This window comes from Triturus cristatus, chromosome 5_1 (genome assembly GCF_964204655.1).
Source record: "Triturus cristatus chromosome 5_1, aTriCri1.1, whole genome shotgun sequence".
In the NCBI taxonomy this organism is placed as follows: domain Eukaryota; kingdom Metazoa; phylum Chordata; class Amphibia; order Caudata; family Salamandridae; genus Triturus; species Triturus cristatus.
Window position 1 is genome coordinate 211,821,017 of NC_140587.1, and position 25,715 is coordinate 211,846,731.

The window sequence follows — 25,715 nt, forward strand, 5'->3', positions numbered from 1 at the left end:
TTGCCAAAATTTCTGTATCTCTTCGTGAATATCCCGATCCCCTAGACAGCCCGCTTCTTCAATGTTCTTAAATCGCATTTAGTTGCGCTGACCTAGGCAGGCAGGCAGGCGAGGGTATCCTGGAACATGCTTACGCTTCCGTTACGACAGGGCGGATTGGGAGCTCCGGACATGCATCTTTATGCGTTATGTGCCCAAGCCCAGTTCCTCCACTTCTGGGTACACCCCAGACCATTTCAACCCCATGTTGCGGTGGAGATGGACGCGGTTGCGCCTGTCCCCATGCGGGTTGCACTCTACACAGGATCGCGACGCCCACATAGTGACATTAATACCGCGGGCATGGTAAGATGAGCATGGGAGGAGTTGCGTAGGTGGGCGGGGATCCCGTTGCGATATGCCCCCTCCATTCCATTAGCACAGAACCCCATGCTACCGTGTCTTGACGATGGCGGTGGTGCGCGCCTAGCGCGGACGTTGAAGCTGCGCACTTTTGATGATCTATTTCCTGATGATGAGTTCAGGCCGCCACCGACTGCGGAGGAGGGCCAGGCAGTGCCCTTTGCTGAGCTGTTTATCTACCATCAATTGCGCACGGCATGCCGGGCGATGTCTAGGGATTTTCCGGCGGCCCCCCCACAGCTCCAAGCTTTGGAAAACATATTGAAATACCCCTCCCAGCGCAAACTGATCACTCGTTTATATACGCATATGCAGGACGCAGCCCCGGTGGTACAGTCCAAATCATTTCAGTATTGGAATGGAGATCTTCCCACCCCTGTTACCGAGGCGCAGTGGGATTTCTGCTGCAGACAGCAGTCTGAACTTTCCCCTAACTACAGACTCCGTTTGATCCACTTTAAATACTTAAGTCGATTTTATAGAACACCCATAAGTTTGCATCGCATGGGATTGAGGGAAGATGACAGTTGCTGGCGCTGTAGGCACTCCCCCGCTACCTTTTTGCACATGGCCTGGGATTGCCCGAGGCTTGGGGAATATTGGTCGGGGGTGTTCACATCAATTGGTCAGATTGTTGGCGTACCTGCGGACCCGTCGCCTCTGCTGGGTCTGTTGGGATATGTTAAAGACACCCCGCCCAAGCAGCGCAAATTACATGCCCTACTGTTACTTTACGCGAAGAGACAGGTGGCAGTACACTGGGGGAGGAGGAGGGCGCCATCACTCAAGGGGTGGATCGCAGATGTGACATATGGCAACGTGCAGCTGAGTACATTTTGGAAACTGATGCCTCCTACCTCACGGCCCCGTGACATCTGGGACCCTTTCCTGACGTGGTTGAGGGAACATAGTGAAGCAGCTGATGTGGCTCGGGGTGGGACCGTCGGCCCTGACCGCTAGCTAGACTTGACTTGGGGCGGCGCACTGCTGGAAAGGACCACTACACTCCTGCAGCACGGACTGGGTACACTGTGGGGACCATAGGCCCTGGGAGAGATGGCAGCACTGCTACATGGTGCATCAGATGAACTGATCAGTTTGTTATGCAGATATAAGTTGAGAAGGCCGCACATGTGAGGAAGCGGGGCACTGCTGACAGCTCGGGCATGTGCTTGATGGGGATGGGTATGAAACTGCATTCCAATGTATACATTGTCATTGAGCTATTACTCATTATGTCGTATGTAAGGCTGGCCTGTTCAATTGTGTTGCACCTTTTGTATTTTGTAAAATCTCAATAAAAAAATAAAAAAAATTCAACTTTCAAAGGAATGAAAAAATGTTTTAATTGTGTACAATGTGGAAATGTCATCTTGGGTAACACTTTGGATCACCCACATTCCGGAAAAACCATTAAACTCAAACACACTTCAGACTGCAACACGGAATGAGTCATTTATGCAATTCGCTGTCCATGTGGTTTGATTTTCGTGGGTAGAACTTCCCGCAAAATCAAAACACGCGTCATAGAACACAAAAGTATGATACGCAATAAGAACAGACACTCTGCCTTGGCAGCACATTGGTTAGATAAATCACATACCATTCCACAACTTAGATTCACTATTCTAGAATCTGTGAGACACAGAGCAGGCACTGATATTCACACTCAGTTAGCTCAACGAGAAACCTTTTGGATTAAATTCCTTGATACAATCATTCCCAAAGGGTTAAATGAACATTATGAATTACTATGCTTTTTATGATGAGATGTAGATTTGTTCATTCAGATATTGTCTATGTAAATTTAATACTTGTGACATCCTTTATGTATATCTGTACTTGCACCCACTATCACTTGTCTCCATTCACCTGTATAGTATGATCAAACTCTATTTGCAGTATTCTTGAGCAACCCTAGCCCTGTTTGTCTCTCTCTTCCTTTTATCTTTATGCCTCTTCTCATTACATTTCATATACACGCTTCAACTTACACACTCATTCAGGTTTGAATTAGGTAGGCACATCACATGTATTGTTAGTTTGTAGATGCGATATCATTCTTTAATTGGCTCACTGGCAATCATCTTTTTTCTCTACTCGGGTGACTGTTTCCACATGTGTTTACTTTCATCAGAAATGCATTCATATCAATAAAGTTAGTTGCATTTTTTCACGGCACGTACACCTTTAAGAGATCGGAGTCTGTACTTTGATCACGTGGGACGTACTGACGTAGTATACACGCCGTTTTAATGGTGTTTGGCTATCTGATGCATACAGTCGAGGGGGAGATGGAGAGTTACGAACGTTTTACATATTAAACTTGGTAAGTGACATTGTTGGCTTTCCCTGATAACACGGATGCAGTCTTCTTGGAGGGACAGTTCATAGACTTCTTTTTTCTTTCACATTTAGAACGGCAATCAAGCTTCTTTCTCCTTTTGAATAATCGCTGTTTAATCAGCGGGACAGGTAATTCACATGTATCGGAGGACTTCCGCTTCTTAAGGTTATGACATAGAATACATAGTATTACTCACATATAATATTACGTTCTGTTCACTCAGGTAGACATTCGGCTTTGAGCTACACGTTCAGAATTTCCTGAGGTAATTGATTGTTTTGAGATCACAGTTGTGTTAAATTGGTATTCAGGGAGACGCTTTCAAGTGCACGATTAGAGCTCACGGGGATAACGCTTTCACAATCATTTAGGAGGGTTGCACTGTCCGGATTGATCCACATTTTCTATACACACTCAGTATCTTCGAGGTGGCGTTGTCACATGGCTATGATTATAGTGCTAGATGCTTCTCTCATTTATTCACTGACCTTTCTTTTCTATCACGCACTCACTTTCCTTCCAGTTTTCCCACACCATGGGTATGAGGCCTTTGACAGTGGCAGCAAGTACAGATATCTGACTTTGATTCATTGGCGGATTGTTCTTATTTACAATACATTTTTTCTGTGTTCCAGCTGGTGGCTACAGATACTACATGAACATATGTTATTAATTTTGAAACTTTGATCCCCTTAAGAAGGGTTATACCTGAAATGCATTGGGTCTTATGTGAACATTTATTATTAGTCTATATATAACAGTTCAACATATGATTTGTGTATTAATTATGTTTACGTTTCGTTTGTAATGTAATTTTCTTAACAACTCTGATGAGGATTGGCATATTCATGAAAATAAGAAATGAATAAATATGAATGCCTTTGATTACATGAAAAAATACAGTTTCTGAGTTTATACTGTTGTAATATTGAAAGAAGCCCTAGGGACTTGAAAACAGTGCGCTGTGTGACAGGCACGGAGGTTTCCACACCTTGTATCGTATGATAGTACACAGGTCCATATAGGCTGGACCCTAAGCAAACAGCAGCACACTCTTGAATACATTGAGTATAATTGATAAATTTGTTGATCACTTCTTAACCCAGGAGTGCAGGTTGGCACCCCAATCCTTTGCAGACGCTACTAATGAAACATCCAGAGCGGAGCTCTTAGAAGCTATACAGGGGTCCCGCACCGCCTTGGAAAAGCAGATTGAAACGGTCTCCATTGATGTAAATCTGCTGAGGGTGGACCTGCGGAAAGTGGCGGACAAGGTCTCAACGGCGGAGGGGGACATTGTGCAGCTTCAGGGAGAAGTTGCGTCTGTGAGGCAGCAGGTCTCCCAGATGACTAACACCACTGGAGCATTGGAGCGCCGAGCGGAGGAAGCAGAAGGAAGGGCCCGCCGCAGCAATATTGGGGTCCTGGGCATTCCGGAGCGTGCAGAGCAGGGCAATGCGGAACGTTTTCTGGAGAACTGGATAAGCCCAAGCTCTGCCCCACGGGTCTTTCGGAGGTCTCTGTGGTGGAAAGAGCACACAGGGCGCTGGTCCTTCCGCCGCCGCCCCCCAGGGCCCTTATAGCCAAAATCCTGAACTACCGGGACAGGGACTGTATTTTGAAAGCTGCGAGGGAAGCGCCAGATCTCACCTACGACAATGCAAAAGTGTCAATACATCCAGACGATACCCGCCAGGTACAGGAACAGAGGAAATCTTTCCTCGGCATCAGGCAAAAGCTTCGTGAACTACACCTACAGTACAGGTTACTGTACCCCGCAAAACTAAAGGTGATATCCCAGGGAAAAGTTCACTTCTTTGACTCCCCAGAAGAAGTGTGGGAGTGGTTAGAAATCAGAGGAGAGGAACTCCCCGAGCACATGGGGGACCATACCTCCGAAGATCCGGAGGGGAAGGCGCAGGAACCGGTCTGCCAGTGGTGCCCAAGCGGAAAGAAAGAGAATCACGGTGGGGGATGATGGAGCCCTGCGAGTGGAATCTTTGGACTCTGGTGACTTTTCCCCACAAACTGTGACGGACACTCCAAAAGTGGGACTAGTGCCAGAGACTCTGAATCCGACCAACCATGTGGTCCCAGAATCTGTTCTGGACCTCTTACATCCACTCCAGACCTGCCATGAAAGCAATGTTCTTTTTTCTTCTTTTTGAGGTATGGGGGTTCTAGATTGATAGCCTGGTGGCACTTGACTCCCTGGGACCATGGTGCTGCGCCTCTTAGATATGTACCTCTGGGGGAGAATATTGGAGGGAGGATCGGGGCAGAATAAGTCATTGCTTGGATACCCCATACATTTTGTGGGGTTTGAGAAGAGGACTGGCTCTGTAATATCAGAAACATAGAAATGGGTGGTTCAGGGCATTGATGCCTGCTTCTAGGCGACTGGGCTGGGTTGGGAGTTAGAATTAGTTTTATCTTTAAGGGTAGTTTTTAGCCTCTGTTGGGCTGTTGGGGCAGCTGTGCATGTCCTGGCATCAGCATGGGAAGAGCATTTATGCATGTATAGTTGTAAGCACATTGCTAGTGGGAGGGTGTTCATGGGGGCACTTTTTTTGGTTTATTTATGTATTGTTTGTGCAGCATGTGGGGAACAGGTTATATGTAGCCATTTAGGAAGGGAAACGCATAGAGGCCGGTTGTTATACCACCAATGGGGTTTAAATTCTTAAGCTGGAATGTGAGAGGGCTGGGTACATGTACCAAGAGATATAGGGTGCTGTCCTTTCTCCGGAGACATCAGGTCTCGATAGCATGCCTCCAGGAAACCCACCTCATGAAGAAGGAGCTCAGAAGCTGGCGAAAAAATGGCGGGGCAGGTTTTCCACTCTTCACTCTCTACTTATGCCGGGAGTGTCCTTGTGTGGGTGGCCCCGGGACCCCGATTGCCCTTCAGTATATGGAAGCTGACGTTCATGGGAGATACATACTCCTCAAAGCTAAGTTAGATGGACGAGACATTGCTATATTGAATACTTATGCCCCAAACACGGATGATCCAGACTTTTTTCAGGCCCTGCAGGAGGTCCTTGTGTCTGAACTAGAAGTCCCATTGATCTGGGTGGGAGATTTTAATTGTGTGCTAGATCCTGAACTCAACAGGTTCCCACCTCGCAAGGGCACGAAGCCGAGGATGACAGTGAAGCTCCAGTAGGTTATGGGGAATATAGGGGCCCAGGATGTATGGCGTCAGAGACACCCAACCCAGAAAGTGTACACTTGTTTCTCCCCCACTCATAACATTCACAGTTGGCTAGGCAGGATTTTTTGGGTGAACCCAGACACTGTTAGGTCCTTAGAGGTGACACGTTTCCTATCTGATCACTCCCTTGTGGCTCGCGTGGTTAATTGGGGGGCCCGGCTCGTCGCCCCCGGACTTGGAGGTTACCGGCGGAGGTACTCGAGGAGGCTGTAGGGAAGCAACACATAGAATCTGCAATAACTGACTATATCGACCTAAACTGGGAGGGGCCTGACTTGTCAAGAGCCCCGAAATGGGAGGCCTTGAAAGTGGTGGTGGGGGGTGCCTGCTTGAGTCTAACATGTGGGGTCCGCAAGCAGCTCGAACGGGAGCTACAAGCAGAGGAGCGAAACCTCCTGGAGGCACAGATCCGAGAAGCTCCGGACGCTGAGGACGGGACAAGGGAGTGCAGCATTCGAGAGCGCATTCATGACATTTGGGACAGGCTCGACAAGTATACCCTCACACAATACAGACAAAGCCTCCATAGGGAAGGGGACAAATCAAGTCGCTTGTTGGCCTGGATTCTCCGACAAGAACAAGTCCTTGCCGCAATCGTGGCTCTGCGGGAGCCCATTGGTGGCCTGATCCACTCTGAGGTGGGGCTACTGCGAGTCCTGAAATCCCATTTGCAGATAGTATATGCCGCGGACCCAGCAGTTAGCGCGTCAGCTCATCTCCCTTATCTGCACGACCTGACCCTACGGTCTATCCCTAAATCTTTACGGAAAGAACTCGAAGAACCCCTAACGCTACAGGAGGTGCACTCCATGCTGCAGCATTTACCAAGGGCTAAGTCCCCGGGGAGTGACGGGTACCCCCCTGAGTTTTATCAGGCCTTTGCGGGCACGCTCCCCCGCCTCTTATTACAGGTGTATCTGGAGGCCTTTGAACGCGGTGATCTTCCACCCAGCATGAAGCAGGGGGAGATATGCATGATTCTGAAGCCGGGAGGGGATGCCCATGAGCCCTCGTCATACTAGCCTATTACAATGATTAATACCGATGCTAAAATTATGTGTAAGCTCTTGGCCTCTCGTTTAGGGCCACACATGCCACATTTGGTGCATGAGGACCAATGTGGTTTTATACCGGGCCGGAACACGGCTATGAATCTGCGCCGGTTTAATCATGTAATGCATGACGTACGTGATCGGGAGGAACAGATGGTACTTGTTTCCATCGACCTAGCCAAGGCATTTGATACGGTAGACTGGGGATATCTTTTGGAGGTGTTACGGGTCGTGTGGCTAGGACCCAAATTCTGTTGCTGGATTTGCATACTGTACACAGAACCTCGCGTGAGGGTTAAGCTCGGGGGGCGCACGCTCAGAAGAATGGCAGCTGGGTAGGGGCACTCGCAAGGGGTGTCCACTTTTGCCCCTATTGTTCGCCCATAGAACCATTTGTGGTCTGGGTCAGGGGGGAAATGGATCAGTGGGAAATTAGTGTGGGCAACACGAGCCAGGTTATTTCCCTATATGCCGATGAGGCCCTGTTTTATTTGGCCTCCCCCCCCGGATGCACTGCCTGAACTGCTGTGTCAATTGGATAGATTTGGAGAGGTATCTGGATTGCGACTCAATCGTAATAAGTCACTAAACTTTCCATTGGCGGGACTAGCCTCGGTGCCCCTGAAGGATCTCCCGGACCTGGGGCTGCCATGGGAGTGGGCGGGTTTCCGATACCTGGGGATACAGGTTGCGCCAACAGACACACAAGCACTGGTCAGGAATATAGACTGGGAACTCACGTCCCTACAGCATTCGGTGACATTTTGGAACACCCTTTCACTGTCGTTGATGGGTAGGCTGGCCATCTCCAAGATGGTGATGCTTCCCAGGACCCTGTATGTCCTCCAGAATTCGCTATGCCCGTTACTGACGCGCGTCTTCAGGACCCTGAATATGATTCTCACGTCCCTGCTCTGGACCGGACGGCAAAGTAGGGTAGCCCTAAGCACTGTCATATGCAGCTATGAAGAGGGTGGCTTGGAAGCTCCACGCTTTGATCTATATTATTACGCCGCTCAATTGCAACCTGCAGCCCACTGGCTGACTGATGCGGACAATTGGGAAAAACGCCTTCTGTCAGGCAGGGCGGATACCCTGGCACTTCAGACGGCACTAATGCTGAGCTGGGGAGAGGAGGCAACTCTCCCCTACCTGGTGAGACCCACGGCCGACATGTGGCAGCAGTTCGTTGAGAAGGTCTTAATGAAACCACCATTTCATAGGAAGCTACAGATTTGGATAGAGGCCCCCTTTACAGACATGGGAATGCATATGTCGTTCCAATCCTAGAGGAAGGATGGCTGTGAAGTTCTTGCTGACCTTCTTCCCAATGAGACATTTATCACTTATGAGCAGGTGGAGGAGAGCTTTGGCCTCGGGCAGGGGCAATTCTTACACTACAGAGGTATATAGGAGGGGGTAAAGGTCACATTGCCGCAATACCCGGATATTCCACATCCGACACAAACATTAGATATCCTGCTTACGTGTGGTGCTGGTCGCAAACTGATCTCTCTCCTCTATAAAGCCATGAAACAGCCCGCCGTCCAGGGCTGCCTGGGAGAAGGATCTAGGCGTCCAGTTGGAAGAGAAACAGTGGGCATACATAGACACCCTCACACGCAAAAATAATAATAATAAAGAAGTTTATATAGCGCTTGGTTATACTATCTAGTATTTCCCCGCGCTGCGGTACCAATGGACAGGTCATATAGGGCATTTCGGCATTCTAGAAACGCACTGTCTCCTGCAATGCCAGATTTAAACTGATGCACTTCAATTTCTTCCATCGCACCTAGTTAACCCCGGTAACATTAAAATGCATTTCACGTGACAGGGATGATAGATGCCCCAGGTGCGCCATAGAAAAAGCGGGCTTTTTCCACTTGGCGTGGGAGTGCTCAGTAATCAGGTAGGTCTGGGCGGGGGTGGTCAGTAAGATTAGTGAAGCCACGGGCCTCAAGTTGAGATCAGAACCCTTGAGTTGCCTACTTGCATCCCTAAGGAAGCCCAAGAAAAGGAAAATTCCATATAAATTGCTACAATTAATGCTTGTGCTAGCTAGGCGTAGGGTAGCCATAACATGGATGGGACAGAGAGGGGCAGGATTGCCGGTCTGGCTTAAGGATGTGTGAGAGTGGTCTCTAGCCGAAGAAGCACATATGAAACTTACCCGTAGGGACGAGAAACTACAAGCAGACCTGATGGACTGGCGAGAAATGTGCACTTCAGAGCTGACGGAGGGAGAGACCTCCGCCCACAATACTCTAGAGAGTGGGGAAAGCGGGTCGGATAAGGAAGACCAGCCTGATGTTAATGGGGGGCGAGAGAATTGATTCCAGCAGTCAGTGGCCTGTGTGTGTTTGGTATATCCCATGCTTTACCTCACTGTGTTATACTCACGGATTAATATGTACCCCTATTGTGCCTTGCTATCTCTAATGCTGCCACCTGTACCGAGTAGTACCAACCACATTGAAGGTATGCCCCTATATGCTGTATCGTTGACAATATCTTTTTGTTGTTACAAAATGAAAAATAAAGTTTAAAGAAAAAACATTGCTATTTAGGAAAAAAGGGCAGTCCAGATATACATCAGAGGGGAATAAAGTAAATATCACATTCTGTCTCTAGAAGCCCAGCTACTACAATACCGCTTGCAATGGAAGATTGAGTAATGTATAGTACTTCCATGGAACGTCAGAGTAAATCAACAAGCAACCTCAGCTTGATGGACACACAGAGAGATTAATCTAAAGTACACAAAGACTTACCATCTCTAAAAGGGATGTTTGTGGTATGGGAACCCAACACACTTTTCCACTGATCCATATCTTTGCTGCAAAGTACTTACCTCCACATAATTACATAAGTTGTATAGCTCACTGCCCCCTCAATAGTCTGTCATAAATAATTGACTCAGGATGGAAGAACCTGTATTAGCCAGATACATAGGCCCATATTTATCAGGGTTTGCATTGCCCTTGTACCACGCAAAGGGGCAAGAGGGCGACACATTACCTAGAATGATATTTACCAAGCCATGCAAAGCCCCCCCTTGCTTGGCCCCGCAAGTCTTGATAAATGTGGAGTAACGCAAGGCAGGGCAAATTAGCTTCACTGCATTACTCTGCCCTAGGGAGGCATTACATGTGTTGAGAGTGGGGGTACCCACTCATCCACACAATAATTTAGGTGCATTTACAGATTTCACATTAGTGCTAGATTAGGAAATCTGTAAAAATTCTACACCTCCTCAGGGGAGGGCTGTCAGACGAGCAATACGAGCCTTACCTTATGGTTTCTTAATTGGTGTTGCAGTACAATATGAGCCCACCTCCACTATTCTCTATACCTTTTCTCTATTAGATATGACCACAGTACCAGAAAATCAGTCGAGCTCGGGGAGGATGGCCTGGTTGGCTGAGGGTCTGGTCTGCGTGAAGTCGTCCTACTTGATGCTCTGTTGTCGAACCTTATGTGGAGAAGAAGTATATTAGTGTAAAGGTCCAGCCCCAAATGTCCTAGTTATCCCAACCCCCAATGAAAAAGCTCTGTAGTTGCATTGCAACAGGACAGGCAATGCCTTTTTTTAAAATCAGATGAATGCTCTGACTTGAACTTCAGCAGACCGACAATATGGGATTTAGACCCTTCATACCACTAAGAAACAGAAAAAAAAATAGTGTTGCGAATCCCCCTTTTGCATATAACATCACTTAGTATGCATAATTTTAGCCATGTCAAAAGATGAGAAATGTATAACAGTTCAACAATGCCAAACAACCGATTTTTACTCACACAGTTGTCTAAATTATCTTTTATAGTAAGCGCAGTGTTTCTTCACATAACTGGCTTCATCTTTGGGCATGAGTTCCAATAAAAAATGTCTATAACCCTTTACATAAGCTCTATGTGCAATAAGATTCCTTTTTGTAGGTTTTATGCAGGTCGTTGGTAAGCACATACTTATTTGTTGTCCTCTTGTGTTTTCTTTCTAGATGCGGTCAGTGGTGCATACAAGATTCCTGACAAGGGCTAAAGAGGAGATATAGGTTTAAATCGCTGTGTTGTATCCGCTTTCAAAGTATGCTGCATTATGCAGCACACATAAAATGTGGAAAATGCTTATCAGGATTGGTTTTGCCAGGAAGGTGTCCCTGTACTATGGTGCAAGGGTGTCTGTGTTAGTGCTAGGCAGCACAATTTGTGTGCCAGTACAAACAGAGAGCACAATTGTGTCGTATCATGTAAGAGATGCCTCATGCTTGCCCCCTCCCTTTCACACAGTGCATTGCAGTAAGGTGGCTAGCTGTGTTGTGGTGGATGTAGAATAGAAAAAGGTGTCCCATTCTCAGTGTTAGATCTGCAATGGGAGGATGATCTACAGTTGTCAAGAGGAGTCTGATGCTGCAAAACTTCAGTGCAATATACTTTGGACTATATGAACATCATGTACTCTCCTAACTCAATAATAGGAAATTAAAGTCACAACAACTATCTCTTTGTGAACTACATAACATTTATTTAAAGAGAATATATATATATATAGAATATAAAAACACTACCTAACCTACATTACCTATTACTAAAACTATTTTATCTTTCCGTATCTAGAACTTAACCTATCTTAACAACTATTAACACATGACAAGATAAACATTAACTCCCCACCCCCTTAATACACATAAGTCAATACAATGCAAACACAAAAAATATCCTAAACATATACTACCTACACATATAAGCCTACACAAATATATATATAAATGTATTTTGTTTTTTTAAAGATTTTTAATATATTATTTTTTTATTTTATAAACACAAAACATTAATCCACCCACTAAAATCCTTAACGATTCTAGAAGTATTACACAAAAATATACTTAAAAATATCTTACTAAACTATTTCTAACCTACACTATCTCTAAACCAACACTATACCCTAACTAACTAGTAACACACCTAAAATACAAATATAACTGGTAATAATACAGGGAGAAGGATGGTTTGAGGGAGAGTTAAGGGTCAGCTTTGTGTCGAAATGTTTATCAATGCTTCCTTGCATTTTAGAAAAATCTTCGTGTTCTGGTCTTACACTTTGGACATGTTGGGCAGCCGCTTGTCCATTCTTGCCATAATTGTCACTTGTCTCTGGATAAGGTGGTAAAGTTCATGTCCTTTTTTTGGTAATTGCCTGATGCTCTTGCGGTGGTGTGTGTGCCAGTCTGTGCCTGAATGCTCAGTTGAGGGCTGATCGCCGATGGTGTGGTGGGCTTTGGCTGGAACCATATAGAGGCAGCCCATGTCCCTGCTGCCTTTTCAGGCTTGTAGATCCTCCCCATTTTGCGGAAACCATGTGAGATTTTCTTAATTCGATCATATCGCCTTCACAGGGCAACTGTCTTGGCCACATCTGCAGATAAGTGAGCTAGAGAGGAAAATGAGCATCATATTAGTCAAAGTTTTATTTGGACAGCTCTTATTTACATAATTCTCTTACATTGTTACTAAGGAAAAGGGGGCATTCCATATATATACACCTATTCTTGGTATAGATACATGTTCAATATACCTTTATTACAATGTCATTTCCTATTATAATATTTCAATCTTACAAGATGAAGGTCAGTGTAGGTTGACCCAGATCTCATTATTCACAGTGTCACAACCACACATTTAACTCATTCCATTGATCTCTACTCATACAGATGTCTGATTGTACAGATTAACACCTGGGAATGCACAAAATGCTACTACAGCTCCCCTGGTGAGGCGTAGCAAGGAGAAGTTCTTTATTTCTCCTCATTTGTACCTCTTTTTATCTGTGCTGCATTCAGCAGCACACAAAGAACACAGAAAATGCCTCTGAGGATTGTTTTTGTGCATTAAGGTATCCCTTCCCTGTGCTTAATTTGTGCGTGTGGTTCAGTTGCTCGACACCAGCACTTAATTGCCAATACTGGCACTTATGACACTCTGCCACACGGTGCCACTGTTTACAAATTTAGCACTGTCTCCTGCATAAAAACACTTCTGCCTACAACAAAGGTGCCCCTGCAGCATGACGCAAGGGTGGCTGCATTGTTGCTAGGCAGCCAAAAGTGTACCAGCGCTAGGAAAGATCAAGAATGCGCCATATAATGGCAAATACGGTGCATTCCTTTTCCTTTCATGCAGCGAAGCGCAGCAAGGTGGCTTGCTGGATTGAGCTGCAAGAAAGATTGAGAAATATGCACCATAGTTAGGAAAATGCCAATGAAGCTGACATTGACTTGTCAAATAGTGCCAATTAGTGTTCTTTTATGTCATGCTGGCCAAGCTTTGTTCAATGCATTTGTATCCATGCTGTGAGGCCTGCTAGGGCTGTATTGCTTCCTCATAAATGATATGGGCACTATGTGCTCTATAAAATACATCTGAGATATGCAGACTGCCATTGATGTGATATCTACTAGGCCTCAGTAGAAGTTCCCTGCCATGAGGACATATACCCTCACAATGAGTGTAAGACTGACTGAGCTCTTTTGTTTAATAGCAATTTTTGTTTCAAATCATTAGCTGCCCTACATCGGCACACCCTCTAGTGCATAGATCCTATGGGGCCACTGTCACTTCTACCTAGGTCTGTAATGGACACATCTGATGGAGGCTCAGACACCCTGAGACAGGATATCAATACCTCTAACACAGGTAAGTGGTAATAGTGAGGGGATGGCTAGATGACAGAAGAATGACTCACCGCTGCACCACCACATTGTGAGATGTTAATTGTTTTGTTAGGTTGTAATGAAAATACATCTAAAGTTGCAATGCAACTGCCACACGTCCTTCATCCATCTGTTGTGCAATGAGTCCAATGTGATGGCTAACCTGGTGACACTGTGTGTAATGTCTATGCAAAGTGTAGTTTGGTATGATACGCAGATTCTGTTTGATTAATACCACCACCAAATTTCAAGTGGTGTAAATCAAAATACCTACCAACACCTATATTGACACTTTCTTCACATTAACAGTCTCCTTGCATATTACACAATATGCCTAAACAGGTTCTGTTGTATTTGCTTTCTAATTCATTGTGATATGATTTAAGGTGAAGAATACATTTTCTATACAGATTACACTGTTAATACAATTATGAATCACACACCTATTTGTTACAGAGCTACAACCATGTTGTCACAACACTTACTTTCCGCATTGGTATCCTCGAAGCATTCAATTTACCCACTTGAAAAAGGTACACTTCCATCTGAAATTCAACTACAGTCAAATACCATTAGAAATAGAGCATAGACACACAGTACAACTTCTATACTAAGCACTTGGATATTCCAGTTTAATGGCACATTTTGACAACCTTAGACACATATTTTATAGTTTTGACACAACAGAACACAGCTAGTCACCTTGCAGGGCAGAGCTGCACAAAGTGGAAAGAGCAGAAATGTGCAACACCATATGGCAAATTCCTGCCCTGTGTGTGTGTGGTTGTACAAACTGCTGCCTAGCACCAATACAGGCACCCATTCACCATGGTGCAAGGGTGACTGCGTTATAGGCATGACAGCTTTTTGTGCAGGAATGGGGTACCTTCCCACACAAAACGTTATCCTCAGAGGTATTTTGTTCTTTCTAAATGTGATGCAGAATGCTGCACACTTTGTAAGAGGAACCAATGAGTAGCAATAAAGGTATTTCTCTTTGTTGCTTCACTGTTGGGGAGGCATACAAATTGGATGCATTCCCAGGTCTACCCGTGAATGTAAATCTGGGACTGTGTCTGAATCCAAGGGTAGATGGGTGGAAATATCCAAGCTCTACCCACGGCACACATTCCTGCTGCAGAGTAACACAAGGCAGCCATTGGAGCTCACTCGATTTGCTCTAGATGTATCAATCCATGCAGGGCCATGCAAAGTGGCCTTGCCAAATCATATTTAGGGTTTGCGTCACCATTGCATCTCCTTTCATTGTGCAATGGTGAGGCAAAACCATGCAAACATTATGCCCAGTATTTGCTCCTTATGCACCCATATGTTATATACACACAAACATATACTTTATTTTGGATGTACATTGTGTAGCAGATTTAGGTACATTGTGTCATGCATCAGTGCCATGCAAGACCACACAGTGAAATATATTGCACATATATATTAGCTTTGCCACACAAACACACCTTGTGCAGCCTGGCTAATGATATGTATTAACATTCTAGCCTTACTGTCACTAGGTCTTGCCTTGTGTGTCACAAGGTGTCCACATATCACTACTATATTTAGCAAAAGAAATATTGAAAAACAAAATTACTTAACACGACTACAAGCTGATAGTAAATGGATACATACTTACAGGGCCTGCAACCTCCAACCCCAGTAGGTCCAGCACATAAGCCTCACAGGAAACAGCGTCCGCCAATCGATGCTTCTGTTGGTGGAAGGTCTTTCTCTTACACCTTTAAAATCTGCTTCTGCACACGCATCCATCTGCTTTTGTGCTCCTTAGTAGGGTAGCCTTTACTCAGCCTCCCTGCGGCACCAAGCATACTTGGGAGGTAGTGCACTATCAGCCAGTTAATAGCACCTACATCCCATTCATTAATATTGAGACCTCTCCCCTTCCCAGACATGGTCCTATATGGCACAAGTCTTTTCCTAAAAAAGCTACCGAATAACAGACCCCTATAGCAAATATATACCCTTAAATAGAAAGGCACCCAACAATACTCACACACAAAGATGTATGAGAAGACAACACTTACGCACAAAAACAATAAAAATACTATTTTAAAAACCCACTAGATTACAGACTCAACAAGATACACAGCAAAATCATTCCAACATTCTCTCTATTCTCCTCTCAACACATGCATCAACCACCAGCCACGAACCGACAGTGAAAGAAAAATTTCCACCTACTGGTATGCAGCCACACCCACAGCATAATTTCCTGGGTGTGACAAGCAGGTTGCTGTTTTTTGCATCGATTTTTCTGATGCATTTTGACACAAATGGTCAATGCGTGGTGAACTATTCTCTCCCTAACAACGCAAGGGCCCATGCTATACCTATGTTTCTATGCAGTGGCATATATAGTGCAACACTAATGGCCACGCAGTGGTCCATATGGAGCAATGCGAAGGGTCACGTAATTCATATGTTTACTATGCAGTGGTCTACATAGCGCAACGCAATGGGCCATGCAGTGGTCTATATCATGCAACACAAAGGGTCCCCCAATGGCCCATATAGTGCAGCGTAAATGGCCACACAGTGACCTATATAGACCAAAGCAAAGGACCACGCGCATCATTTGTTAATGGTGGCTTATTAACCTACTCATGTAAAAAGTTTAAATATGTGATGGTGGTTTTCGGCAATAAAGTTAAGCAGTAAAGTAAATAATTACTACATATATGTCAAGAGCTACATATTGCAAATGTACATGTAGCCCAGCACAGTAATGCACACAAAGAGTCATATTTATATAAATGTATACAACACAATACTGCAAACCACCTTGCTGCCCTGCGCCGTGTGAAAGCGAAAGGGCAGGAATGCACCATATTTATCCACTATGTAGCATTCCAGCCCTTTCCTAGAGCTGGCATACTTGTTACTGCCTGGCACCAACGCAGGCACCCTTACATCATGTTGCAAGGGTGTTTCCGTTGCAGGCAGGTTTGTTGGTTTTTATGCAGAACACCATCCAGCACAAACACAATCCTCTGAGGCATTTTAGACTTTGTAAGCGTGCTGCTGGATGCAGCACACTGCGAAAGAAGAAACAATGAGGAGAAAATAAGATATTTCTCCTCCTTGCACCTCTGGTGAGTAGTCGTACAACTCTTACGCATTCCATGGTCTACCAATGTAGGTAAGTCTGGGCATGTGTCTGAATCCATGGGTGTATGCGTGGAAAAAGCCACACTCCATGCAAAAAGAGTAGATGATAGATGAAATGCTGAACAAATCAAACATTCACCCCCAGTCACAGATCTGGGTTAAATCCATCATTTTATTTGCTCACATATGCAAATCAGGCTTGATTCTGTTCCCCATGGGAACAGCCCAACCCAAACAGCCAAGTCGGTTCTTCCCTAGACAGAAACAAGAATCCTAGGAGCGGTTTCAGGGCACAGGACCCAAGTCTGGGCATACCCTTCCCACTTAGTGCAACAAATGCAAAAAGTACAGTTGATGGATGGAACGCTGAACAAATCAAACATTCACCCCCAGTCATAGATCTGGGTTAAATCCATCGTTTTTTTGCACACCATGCCATTCCAGTTTGGACCCAGCTATGTGCAAATCAGTCTTGACCCTGCACCCCATGGGAACAGTTAAGCCCGAACTGCCAGGCCATGTCCTCCCTGAAGCAGAAACAAGCATCCTGGGACCTATCTCGGGGTATCACCCCTAACCAACCAGACTATCTTGAAGCCGGTGGTTTAGAAAGCATGAGACCCACGTCTGGGTGCATAGGGCTGGGTCCAAACTGGGGTGGGACGGTGGGCAAAAATTGATGGATTGAGATGCGGCCCAAGCGATTGGCAGTGGCTGAGATTAATTCAAGCATTCCATCCAGTACCTTGTTGTTTTTGCAACAGCAACACTCCACCCATGGCATAGCTCCCTGCTGCAGAATAACACAAGGCAGCATTTTGTACAGCCTTGTGTTACTTTCAATTTCTCAAGACACACAGGGCCACACAATGTGGCCTTGCATGGCTTGACAAACCTCATTTCGTATTTGCATCACCCTTGTGTCTCTTGTGTGGAGCAAGGGCAACCCCAACACTTAATAAATATGCCCCAAAGTGCTGGCAAACTTTGTGCACAAGTGTATCTATCATGCACAGGTATGCATGTAGCTGACTATTATCTGTACAAGTGTTGCTGATATCAAAATCCTATTCCAACCATGTGTGGATATGTGTTATATTTTACACTCCCCACACAGTTAACACTTTTCAAGGACTTTGTAGCACAGGTGCTAAAGGTATTGGTGAATGTGTGAGTTTACCTTTCACTATCCACACTCACACATGGTTGTCTTTGGTGTATATATTACTTTCTTAGTGTAAGGTTGGCATGAGCCTACATCACCTCGTATGGCACAATAGGACATCACAGGATTCACAAAGACCAGGCTTTATATGTTGTGGACTCACATATGTGTCCCTTGGCTTTTGTGCAGTGTTCTAGTGTCACATGTAAATGCACATATGAAAATGTGTGGTATTGGCATATCTCACTGGATTAGTAAAGCCAGGCATATGTCATGACACAATAGAGATTTTCGTGAAGACATATCATAGATTTTGAATGTGTGAAGACTGTTAATATTGACTCAGATAACTTTATCCTTTAGACATCTCACTCCAATTCGCTCACACGCCAATTTTGAATCTTTTGTTGTGATTTGCCGTCATACTGGTGATGATGTACTTGTATGCTAGTATATGTAAGTGCCACAAAATTGACATGTTGTTTGACCAAATGAGAGGATGATTTAGGATTGGTATCCAAGTTCCCAACCTGTGTTGTCACTCAGATTATATGGCATACTAGTGCTTGGGACAAAAACATTTTCATTTTAGTATGATTTCCAGTATGCAACTGGCTTTGATTGTGAATTAATTTGAATGCACAAAATTCAGTATGTATAACTTTGCACACATACATGTTTGTCTTTTTACAACTCCACTGATTAGTATTTTATCAGAATTTTAGAGCTGTAGTGGCCCTTTTTATTTTGTCTGTAAAGTTAAGGAGTGTTCCGCCAATTGTGTTACCATTGTACTCTACATTGCACTCATACATTACTGTGGGCACCATAACATGATCTCCTTCAACATGCTTTCGCACATTGAAATTGCTCAGGAAGTTTTTACCTCTACTACCTCGGCCAGCCAAGGAAATGGTGACTCGTGCTCTAATCTTGTCACGCATTGATTATGCCAATGCTTTGTACATTGGCCTCCCTGGCTACCAGCTACAAAAACTGCAAACAATTCAGAATGCGGTAGCTAAGGTTCTACTTGGTATTCAAGGAAGATCTAACATGAATCAACATTTACGGGATCTTCATTGGCTTCCCGTGGCCCGCCGTGTCCAGTTTAAAGCCCCTATTCTGGCTCATGGAGCTTTGCACAGGTTAGGGCCGCTTTACCTTAGGAGACGTTTCGTCGAAGACGTCTGCGCTCCGCTGTACAGCGTCTGGCAGTGGTTCCCCGCTTCCACCTTACTCGAATGGGGGGCAGCTCCCTATCTTTTAAGGCAGCTCAAGCCTGGATATCCTCCTTCTGGAACCGCGTAACATCCAAGATACTAGGCTGTTCAAGAAGCATCTCAAGACCCTGCTTTTTGACTAAACCTAGTTATGCTTAGCTTCCTCTGCTCCTGACATTGGCATTCCGCGCCGGGACACTCCTGAGTATCCGTGCGTGCTACAAATGCATCATAACATAACATAACATGTATATGTACAGACTGCTCCAATTACATCTACATTACTCATTGGGTGATAGGCCTTCTCATCTAGCCTCTTTATTAAAACCGATACAGTACGCTGCTGATTCTTCTATTTCACAATCTGAGTGAGACTTGAATTTCTATGACTGATATATGTTTGATAGTCCACCGACAGACTTGATATACACACGTCATTCTTTGACAAAGCTTTAGTCATTGGACAGCCATTTTGCAGTGTGAAGTTAAGTGATTGAAATGATACTTGTATGGCAAAGCTTTGAAAGCTTATAGGTCATGGTAATGTGATTGGATTATATTTAATATTTAATAAGTACTTTAATAATTATCAACACTGAGAGTCATGTATTTATGTGGGCTCATAAAAAATCAATTTCAATCAAACTTTGTTTGTAGTGAATCTGATGTCACACATATCTAATTCAGAAGTTAAAAATATTGTTTGTATAAAATATTTTTGTATGTAACATTTCTGTGTGAAATATCTATACATCTTTTTAATAACTGTCACAGTGATTATGTCCACATTGATAAAAAAAATACACAGTACAAACTTTAGGATATTTATGTGTGTGAAAACGTATTTATTGTTACAGCTCACAAATCCAAACTAAGGGGCTGATTACGATGTAGGGTGGATCGCCACCGACCACATGGTGGTGGCGATCCGCCCTACATCATACCCCGCCCGCCACCCATTTCCCCCTGCCATATTAGTATGACGGGGGGACCCCGGCGGACGGAAAGACCATCCGCCAGTTTTCCGCCGATCGACTAGTCGGAAAAGGGTCTGGATATGGTGGCGGTGTCTGCTAGACACCGCCATCCATATTAGCATGGGTGCGGGAAGCAGCCTTTGCCAGAACGGCATGCAGATTTTGCTGTCGGGGGGCCGTTGCAGGCCCCCAGGGTATCGGGGGTGGGCGGTGCACATGGGGGGTACCTATGGTACCCCCTACATTGTCACGGACAAGGTGGCAGGCACCACGCGGTGCCTGTCACCTTGTGTATGTCAATGCACAACGTGCATTCCCAGCATTGTGGCAGCACAATGCTGGGAATAGAGGATGCCACCGCCACCGTGGTGGTGGCATCCTAATTGCAGGTGCGGTACCGCTGCACCACTGGTAGCCGGTCCCAGCACCGCTAGGGTAGCGGGCGGACGAAAGTCCCCCCGCCATCCTAATCGGCCCCTTAGTGACATTGATTTATAAACTATTGCATTCAGGTGGGATAGCACAGTCATAGTCTCATGGTACACTTGTCTTTAGACATATTTTGTACAATATTGCACAGACTAATATACTTTTGCAAACCATTGGAGGTGATTACAGTAGTCTACCACCAGATTGGTTCAGGCATCTAAAACTGGATTTTAGGACACCAAACATTTCTTGTTTTGATCAGAGCATTGTCTTTTTCTCTCCATCTATCTGTGCATTTTGACAAGGGGTCATAATCCATGCCTGCAATCCATATCCTTGATCACCTGAAAGGTGAATAGGACCATACGAATTATTGATTTGTTGTCACTTCTACACAACTATCTATGTTTAATATATATGTTGGCAAATCCCTACACATTTTTACACCAACAAAACTGATAATTTTTAAATAATGTTGACCATTGCTATGCATATGAATGTTCAACATATGTGGTTAATTGTACATGTTGCACAGAGTGTAAGACATACAGCACATCAACATACTAATATTGATGTTTATTATTGTATGCAAGTTAAAATATTTGTGTCAGCTATATGGGAATTACACTCATTATATATGCAATGTTGCCAACTTTGGATCATATTAACTTTCTTAAATTATAAGCTATTTATGTATGGTCAGTGACTGCCACGTTATGGCTCACACATACAATTAGACGTTTCTCACTTGTCCTTGCTTGTATACATAACTGTTGTGTAGCCATCGAGTTGGTATGGTATGTTAAAAAATTCTTATAGAGCGCACGTGCACCGTTTAGTTTCATGGCGCTATATCTAGGACTAGCCAGACCAGTTGGGGTTTATTTATATGCTTGGGTGAATAGCCATGTCTTGAGAGATTTTCTGAAACTCAGCAGGTCAGTGCTTGATATAATTTCCAAAGGAAAGGAGTTCCAGAGTCTGGGTGCCAGAATTGCAAACCTGCTGCCCCCTTGTCGCTTCAGTTTGAAGGCGGGAGTTGCCAAGAGATGGAGGTGGGTTGAGCGTAGGTTGTGTGAGGGAGAGTAACTTTGGATGAGGTTTGCGATTAATTTAGGGCACTGACCATGCAATGATTTAAAGACCAGACATCCTACTTTAAAGGCGCAGCGCTGAGGAATAGAGAGCCGGTGCGGGTTACTCAGAAGTGGGGTAACATGTTGCCACCTGGGTTGCTGATGGATCAGTCTGGCTGCTTGATTCTGCTCTAACTGTAGATGTTTTGTTAAAGATAGTGGTAAGCCAAGATAGACTGAGTTAGCATAGTCTAGATGGGACATAATTGTGGCTATCACTACCTGTATAAGTGCTTCCCAAGTGAGAAGTCTACTGATCTTTCTGATCTTCAGTAATTGGAAGAAACAGGTGGAGATCACGGAGCCGACTTGGGACTTAAGAGACAGGTCGTTGTTTATTGTGATTCCAAGACTTTTTGCAGAGGGAGAATGGGTGGGGTGGACCTAGGTCCACCGGCCATAAGTGTGGGCCCAAGAGGTTATGGCTGCCACCCGTAAGAACCAGTTCAGTCTTGTCTGGATTGAGCTTTAGGTGATTGCGGTCCATCCAGTGACGGGTGTACAGCATGGTGGACTGAAATGCAAGAACTGATTGAGGGTAGGTGTCAATGGGAAAAATTAATTGAAGATCATGCGCATAATTAAATGTGGTAACTTTTCTTTCTTTAAGAGACTGGATCAGAGGGAGGAGGTAAAGATTAAACAGAAGGGGGGAGGCAATGAGCCCTGCGGGACACTGCAAGTGGTTTCCAACTTAGATGCCGTAAACTGGGCTATGCAAACTGACTGGGAGCGGCTCTCTAAGAAGGCGCTAATCCAACTGAGGGCAGAACCCTGGATGCCTGCCTCCCTGACACGGTCCACCAAGAGACCGTGGTCATAACATAAGTTTGCATGGGGGTTGTCTAGTAAATTTATCCATTCATCACCATAATTTGTTTTGGGATTCTTCATACATCAGCTAAAGCTTTTTGCACGGTAATTTGCATTGCTGAATTACAAATGATGCATAGGTATTTCAATGTAACCCTTTTTCATATATGGCTGAATAATGGTGAAATAAGTAACACTGATCCACAGACATGTCCACACCTTTTGTATATACATGTATGTACGTAAATGTTCCTTGTTTGTGAAAATACACTTTTTATGACTAACTTCTTACACCACTTTAGCATGAGAAGGTTCACATTTTGATTGTAAATGCACTGTGATACCTTACCTTGGTTTATTTTTTACATAGATTATTTACTGGTGGCTCACTTTTTGATAAGAATATATATTCCTTATGTCAAAATTAGTTTGGTAAACTGAGAAGCAGAAAATGTAGGCAACTTGAGATAACGTTAGTTATCTATCATATTAATGAACAATGTCAATTCAGCTTATTGTCTATGTGTACATTTTAACTTTGAATAATGTGATACCTGGAAGTTTGCTGCCCGTTGCTCTTTCTGTATCACATGCATACCCAGAGTCCATATTTGATACAACACTTACAGTGTATGACAGACATAGATTTATGAAGTGCACATTCCTTTTGTTCTCCTAGTACTTTCATCAACCTACATATACTGGCGAACAACCATCGCAACGCATGCGTTACATTGCATGCGTTTACGTCACGTGCCGTCACAACGCACGCGACGTTACGATGCGTGTGTTCACTACACACGACATTACATCGCAGGTGCTTTTACAACGCAGGCGCCGGGACAGGGTCGGCGGGGAGACAACGCTGGAACCACGACGAGAGACAGGTAAGGACGACGCTGTACTCGTAGTGTTTTAGGGTTTAGGGTAGTTGATGGAGAGTGTAGTGGAGGGGGCTGTTTTAGGCTTTAGGGCTTAGGGTTAATAGTAGTGTTATAGGCTTTAGAGTTAGGGCTTAGGGTTAAGAGACATATATGGTAGTGTTTTAGGCTTAGGGTTTAGAGTTAATAGTAGTATATAGTAATGTTTTAGGCTTTAGGGTTAAGAGTCTTATATGGTAGTGTTTTAGGCTTTAGGGTTAGGGCTTAGGGTTAATAGTATATACCACTATACACGTGTGTGTGTCTCCTTACTTTCCCTGTGACCTACAGACGAAAGTATGCGCCTCTAACCCAAGAACTTCAAACTAGCGACGAGGGTGGGCACCCTAACCATCGCGTGCTGCCTACCTTCGTGAACTGCCGACCGCCAACATCGTCAGGGCGCAGGTTCCCCAAGCTGAAGGCTGCCGTAGTCCTGCTGCATCCCACAGTGCAGCCGCATGCAAGCGGTGAAGAGGGCCGGTCGCGTCTGACCTCTGCGGCACTGCTCGAGACATCACCAGCTGCAGCTCAAGTATCGCCTGCTGGTGTCCCCGAGCGCACTACCACTCGCGCACGAGCGCTGCCTCAGTATCGTGCACACGTGCGCATCGGCCTGCCCGACAGTCTGATCTTCACGCTCTGCATTACGGAGCGACGCCTCGCCATCTGCTGGCTGAAACGAGGTATTGCATGCTGCTTCATTATTAATACAGAAGTGACTGTGCACGTTTGTCCAGCAGCATTCGAACTGTGGCTTCTCTGCTCACTCATCCCTGCCCAGCCTTTACTTGCATGTATGAAGGGGATGTATCCTGGACAACGATAGGTGCAGGTCCTCACGTTGTCATATTTCCCGGCCTGTGAAGGGGACAGTATCCTAGTTGCTGCAGCACTCTAACGCCGTCACAGTCTGCATGAAGTAGGGGCCCCTGAGGAAGCCTGCTAAGCCCCACGTGCCACACCGATCCTTACAGGAGAAGTTATCAACCCCTGCAGAAGGTCCTGCTGCGCTCACACCACCGAGGCATCACCATGTCGGGTTCCGCGGCGGCAGCCATGCCCACGGCCAAACAAAATGCTCCTCCTGCACAGCCAATAGCACAGACCACATTGCAACACGTGCAAATTATAGTGCTGCCCCCGTTCAGCGAGCTCATCAATATTGCGACAGCGTCTCCGAGGTGGACAGTTTGGATTGGCAGGCTCAACAACTACTTTACCGCCACTCGTGAGATGGACGGCGCAGTGAAAAGGTCGCTGTTGCTTCATATTGGAGGGGAAGAAATATACAAACTATTTGCGCACATCCCAGACACCGGCGCTCCCACCGATTATGACGCAGCAGTCAGGGCATTAAATGCCCATTTTGACCCACAACTTAACCCGGTTTACGAGCGTTTCAAACTCTGTCAGGTGCGTCAGAGAGAGGGCGAGACCATGGACGCTTTCCACGCTCGACTGCGAGAGTTGGCCAGTACCTGCACGGATGACAACCAGAATAATGAAGGAAGAGCCCCTGCACGGATGACAACCAGAATAATGAAGGAAGAGCCCAAGCAATCCAAGGGTGCCGCAACAAACATCTTTGGACTCTCATACTGCGACAACCAGGAATCACCCTGGAAGACATTCTTATCCTAGCAAGGTCATACGAATTGTCTGATGCCAGAGCTACTGTCATGGACACCGTGCTTGCCCAGCAAGCAGAAAAGCCAGTAACAATAAAGACTGAACAAGCAGATGCAATACGAACCCCATCAAAAGGCACCCGAGGATGATGGGTGACCAGAAACCCGCGAGGGTCACGCTGTGGCTACTGCGGTAACGAACAACATCCACCCGAGGAATGCCCTGCTCAAGGTTGGACGTGCTCTAAATGTGGCATCCCCAATCACTATGCAAGCGTCTGCAGAGGAGGGGCCCGAAGCAGAGGAGCTCGAGGAAGACGTCCGCCGTCCAAGTCAGTACGACAACTGTCACTCGAAGAGGCGGACAAGCCTAAAGGGGCGAAAATTACAGCTAACCGGAGGCAGTACCTAGAAGACTCATCCACAGATGACAAGGTGGAAGCCTACATGATATCCTTTGCAAGTGACCTGAAAAGAAGATGGAGGCCCTAACCGACGTGCGCCATCGAAATTGCAGGAACAACAATAACGGCTCTAATTTACACAGGGGCA

The 25,715-nt window shown here is 45.3% G+C and overlaps 1 long non-coding RNA gene across 1 annotated transcript; it reads left to right on the forward strand.

Annotated features, from left to right (window-relative positions):
• Positions 1-2,626: 2,626 nt before the first annotated feature.
• On the forward strand, positions 2,627-11,356 carry LOC146830653 (uncharacterized). The gene is made up of 4 exons (XR_014961183.1): positions 2,627-2,731; positions 2,821-2,877; positions 2,973-3,014; positions 11,020-11,356. It is a non-coding gene; the product is annotated as an uncharacterized LOC146830653 (long non-coding RNA).
• Positions 11,357-25,715: the final 14,359 nt, after the last annotated feature.